The following is a 5,734-nucleotide window of genomic DNA, read 5'->3' on the forward strand; positions in this document are numbered from 1 at the left end:
AAATGTTTAAAGTGTTAGCAAGTATTTAATATAAGTACTTGTCACAATATTGGGCATAAAAATGTGTCTTTGAAAATTGGTTTGAAGTATTTGTGTTCTTAGATAAATCCAAAAAGTTTCGATTTTATTCAATTGTACTGCATTTATACGATATTTAGAAATTAGGTTCAAGTTTTTGAAAAAATTTAATGATATGAATATATGGTCATAACTATTGAAAAATATCTTAAGTTAGATTAGGTAGAGAGATTGCGTGTTAAAACAAGTGACAACATTTCCAATCGAATACATCCGTTGCCTATTGTGATAAACTGCAGTTGCATTAAGAGGTAAGTGAGTTACTGTGGTTGTTATGTTCATTATAACTCTATGTACTATTTTTCGTCGTGTAGATAAACTTATTATGATCCAGAAACCATTACTATATCTGCGGAAAACGATCACAGAAAACGAACTTCTGGACAATAATGTTGCTTTATTTGTAGCCATCGACAAGGACGACTATTCCAACTATTCCACATTATGATTGTCGTAATATACGTATGTTGAAATATCAGCAAAATAGCGGAATAATCCGCTAACACTCCAGGAAGCACAGAACCTCTATATGAATATAAAAATCTATTAAATGAAATACTACTTCTAAATCTAATACTAAGATCTGTTTTAAATTGAAACTAAGAAGAAGTTATAAAAAGAATCAGAAACGTCGATATGAATGGTTAAGACAAAACTCATCGCTCAACGGTTAAAAAAAATGCATTAATTTTAAATGTAAATATATTAATACTTCCGATTAAGTATAAAGAAAGAGAATAAAGAAATAGAAAAGAATATTAATGACGTCTAAATTATCTGATTTCGACTGGATGGATTTAGTCAGTACTCTTCTGTACTAGGGGTTCTTGCGAGGAATGTGATAGCAAAACGGCGAAAAGCTCTAAACTACTTGCAACCACTTTTCAAACACAATAACCTTAGTGTGAAGAACAGAAAGCTGACGTACAACCAGAAAATCAGACCAGCACTACTCTATGAGTGCATCGGGTATAGCAAAGCTGCCAACTCTACTATCCAGAAGCTGCCAGTTGCTCAGAATCGGGCTCTCCAAAGACACTTCAAAGTGCTTTGTAGCTATTCGCAAAAACCGACAGGCTACCCTACATAGTACTATCTAATCTCAAAACAGTCTCTAGTCGCAAGAAGCTTTTGAGAAATACATAAATTAGTCAGTGAGATGGGTGGGACTCTGCGGAAACTCCCCAGCTATAAAATAGTAAAAGTACCTAGATGCACTAACTCAAAGTAGACTCAATAAGAACATGGAAATTATCTAATGACCTGCAAACAACAATTAATGACCTCTATACCAAAAACCTAGGTACATGACCCTATGCTTCACGAGAATGAGAGGACTACAGTAAGTAAGTAAACCACAAAATAATGTTTTACAATTAATATACAAATTTATTTAAGTTTAATAATAAATTTAATAATGTTCAAAAAATTCTTCAACCTTTCTGTACTACACTTTACAATGCATGAGATGTTTTCTATATAAGCACGGAAGTTATATATTGTATTAAATTCCTAAATCCACATGCACTGATTTTGCAAGAAGTTATGAAAATGGAATAAATTATAAATTCAGCAGTGAGGGATGCAGATGAAGCTGTCACCTGAACTTGTTGCTTCTCAACTTGATACCCCATGACAGCTGTGACAATTTGCAAATTTTTATTAACAAAATATTTCATGCAGGACGACACATTTTAGGCTTCCGTTGAATATTTAATAAACGTAAAATTATTTGGCGTGAAGCAGTGACAATATTGAATTTTATTTCAGTTATTGTGACGTAAAATTTTGTATTCAAATGTAAATTGAATTTTTGAGTGGGCAGAAGAAAGATTGCATATTAAAATTAAAATTTATTGCTTTCTGGAATACATGCACTGTAATGGAAAAATATATTATAAATCAGGATTTTGAAAACTGTTAAATATTTTAACTTATGAAATATCTTTTAAGTATAATTAACTAAAAGCAACTTCATATATAATAAGTCATCATACAAAATTTATATAGTATCTGAAGTTAAAAAGTATAAATATTTTTACTTGGTTATGTTTCATCGTAAGTCATTCATGTTGGAAATCAAAACAAATTGAAAAACTGCAAGTCTTTTCTATTTGGGTATTGAGTTTTCATTGATGAAATTATGCTTTTTCCGGAATAAACATAAAAAATAATAATTCATTCTGTCTAGATAAATTTTATAAGCTACTGGGAATGATATATGTATATGCGAAAAGTATAACAAAAATAGAATTTAGAAAATAAATCTGTTTTAGGAAGAAAATTTATTTCTAAAACACAGAACTCATTTGATTTCTATAAAATTTTATAAAAAGTATAGAAAGTTATAAAATATCATTTAAATGGCATGTCTGTTGCATGGAAGTACGAATTTTATATTTCTAGTACATTCTCAAGTGTATTTGAATAGGTAAACGGTATTGAAATAGCACACAAAAGCTTAAGTGCTTCCAAATTATTTCAGAAAAAAAAGGTTGAATTGGCATAAATTTAAATCCACGAGAGAAAAATTAAAAATGATAGGAGTTAAATATTTCTTGTGCTTTTTGAAGTTATGGTATAATATAATAGCCAACGAGTGTCTAATAATAATTATCAGAAAGAAATTAAATAAATTTAAAATTAAATACAATACTCAAATTTTTTTTTTTGGTAACTATCCTTATAGTCAGATGAATGTTTCCCAAGACCATAAAACCACTACTGACGGTGGTTTAATACTTGAAACAATTGTATGATAGGAGACAATGTTTAATTAATATTGTCAATATTATTCACTACTATATTACAAAAAAAGTTTTAAAATTTTTACTTAAAAATGATGAGTATATAATTAAATTTAAATTTAAATTTCTTTCAATGACTAAATTTTTAATAAAAAAATCAACAACTACACCTACTTGGCAAGATTTATTCCCTCGAAATCTACCTATAAACATGATATCTAAAAATATTGCATATAGAATTTTAAATATGAATGTATAGAAATGATTTTTAATATTAACAAGCTATTTTCTTAATTAAAAATTATTACAAAAATATTTTCTATTTAAACATTTTTATTACTGACATAGTAATTATGCTAATAAAACCTCATAGAAAGTAGCGGCGAAACATTTTTGATATGATTTACCATAAATTTCAATTTCACTTCTGCTTGTCTCTATCAAAAACTTGATGAAAATATTTACGAGCAAGCAGCTTTAGAGAATTGATAGTGATTTCAACTGTATTTTCCAATGCGCTAATAATACAGACATCGTAGGTTATATCAACTATCACTAATCGCGTTTAACTACTCTCATCTGCAATCACAACAGAAGTATCTATACTATATGTACCTGCTCTCGAGCAAGTACTTTTATCTATACAATCAACCTCGGGAAACTACTTTTATCTATCCAATAATATATATTATATTATATTCAATATAGCTGAAATACATATAATTAAATTATTAGTATTATAATATACAAAAATAAAATGAATTATTAATTTTCTTAAAACTCAGATGTGTTAAACTTTTCGTATGACCGTTTCGTCTTCACAACCTTTGACTGAATTTTGCCAGCTATTATTTAATCTACTGACTATCGATTTATACAAAAAATGTAATAACAAAATCATTTTCATCCATAAAAAATCGAAAAGAATAAAGAAACACGGTTTAGATGTTATACCTAAATATTTATGTCTTATATCCTATTAAGTAAAAACAATTAACTTAGTATTCTTCTGAAGAACTTTAGTTGTACCAGTAATGAATGAGTTTTTGAAAAAATATTGCCAGTATCAAGTTTAGATGGTACTTGCGAGCCAAAGGGACCCAATTATGAATATGTGTTATCATATAAAGAAAAACTCAGAGGTATTTTTGCAACAAGACACTTCTCTATTTTGAAGTTAATTTTACAAATCAAAACAAAATTTAAAGTTTAAAAATTTACTACTTGGATTGTAACAAAATCTTTTCATTAACGTAATTTTTCATCAATAAGAGCTTCACTTTCCATTGCTTCCAGAAAAAATATAATTTTTATCAACTAAACAAAAAGTAGTAGATTATACAAGCTCATCTGAAATGAAACATATAAGCAAATATTAATTTCTAATGATTACAATAATATGATATAACATTTATTTATATAATAATATAAAATACATTTTTTCCATTATATATACACTTAACTCTATATAACATATTCAGATATTATACATATATAATATCAACTCCTTATGAACTCAAAAATTGAAACCCAGTCTCCTTACTTAAACTAGATAGCAATGCTAATGTATTACAAAAATTTTTACTTAGTGCATCGAATCTGAAGTTAGTGATTATAGAAACAAACTCTAATCTTACTTTCTTACTCTAAGCGTAATATAAACACTCAATATTCATAATTTATTTAAAAAAATACCTGCAAAGCATGTCTTTTGAACCTCTATTTTTCCTTATTAATTACGCTGGCAATTGACATGTTGCAATCTACGTGGACGCCAAGGTCTCCGAAAAGTAGGCAAAAATCTCCTGATTAAAACAAAAGCCAAACTTATACCAAAATTGATAAAAAACTCATTCCATGAATTATTCATCCTCGGCATTCGTGGAAAAAGCATTCTAAAAAATGTTAATTAATAGAAAACTCATATATAAGAAAAGGAATAATTATACCTCCATTCAGTTAACTCAAGAATAGCTTCAGATAAAAATTGTATTAATCTGTCCATTTTGTTGAAATAGTAAGAATTTACATTAGTAGTAGTACAGATCGTATACATAAATTTTATATATACACATAAAAAAGTTAAAAAAACTAATTTTAAGAAAACCAGACTTTAAGTATTCGTAAGAAAATTTTTATTGAACTATTTAATAATTATGTATACATACTTCTATGTGAAATCTTTAAAATTTCTATGTTTACTTTGTTACTTTTATTGTATCGACTCAACATGAAAAATAATGGACTTCAAAATTTTTAAAATACTCTAATATTTCCATTAGTGTATTTTAAGTTTCACGATGGATGTGTTGCATATAGCAAAGCTACCAATTCTACTATCCAGAAGCTACATATTCCTCAAAGTCAGTCTCTCCGAAAACTCTTCAAAGAGCCATGGTACATTCGCAGGAGCAACATGCTAAAAGACCTCAGAATAGAGCCGGTCAAAAGAAACACTAAGCGACAGAGCCCTGAAACTATATGCAAAAACTGTCAGGCTGTTCTACATAACACTATCTAATCTGAGAGCAGTCACTAGCCGTACGGGCAGTATGCAGATCATAGATCAGTTATCGAATAATCAGCAAAGCTTGTGAGGAATACATAAATCAGTCATAGAGAAAGGAAGAACTCTGCAGAAACCCTCCAGCTAAGAAAGAGTAAAGGTGCTCAGTTGCACTAACTCGGAATATTTATATAAATAGATATTCAGTTTCATCCGAACCCTCTTGAAAACAGCTTGACTTGTATTCATTGCTAATGCCTCTTTAGTTCAATAGTTTTTATCAAATCGCAGTTGATATCAATTGCCACTGCTATCAATAGACAATGATAGCACTTGTGAAGGGATTAATATTATACAACTACTTGCTAAGGGTCTCACGTAAGGAACTTTTTTTCAGAATAAA

The 5,734-nt window shown here is 28.6% G+C and overlaps 1 long non-coding RNA gene across 1 annotated transcript; it reads right to left on the bottom strand.

Annotated features, from left to right (window-relative positions):
* Window positions 1–4,024: 4,024 nt before the first annotated feature.
* LOC119685910 lies at window positions 4,025–4,902 on the bottom strand. The gene is made up of 3 exons (XR_005252838.1): window positions 4,775–4,902; window positions 4,521–4,720; window positions 4,025–4,175 (listed from the first exon to the last, which is right to left on the bottom strand). It is a non-coding gene; the product is annotated as an uncharacterized LOC119685910 (long non-coding RNA).
* Window positions 4,903–5,734: the final 832 nt, after the last annotated feature.

This window comes from Teleopsis dalmanni, chromosome 2 (genome assembly GCF_002237135.1).
Source record: "Teleopsis dalmanni isolate 2A chromosome 2, ASM223713v2, whole genome shotgun sequence".
In the NCBI taxonomy this organism is placed as follows: domain Eukaryota; kingdom Metazoa; phylum Arthropoda; class Insecta; order Diptera; family Diopsidae; genus Teleopsis; species Teleopsis dalmanni.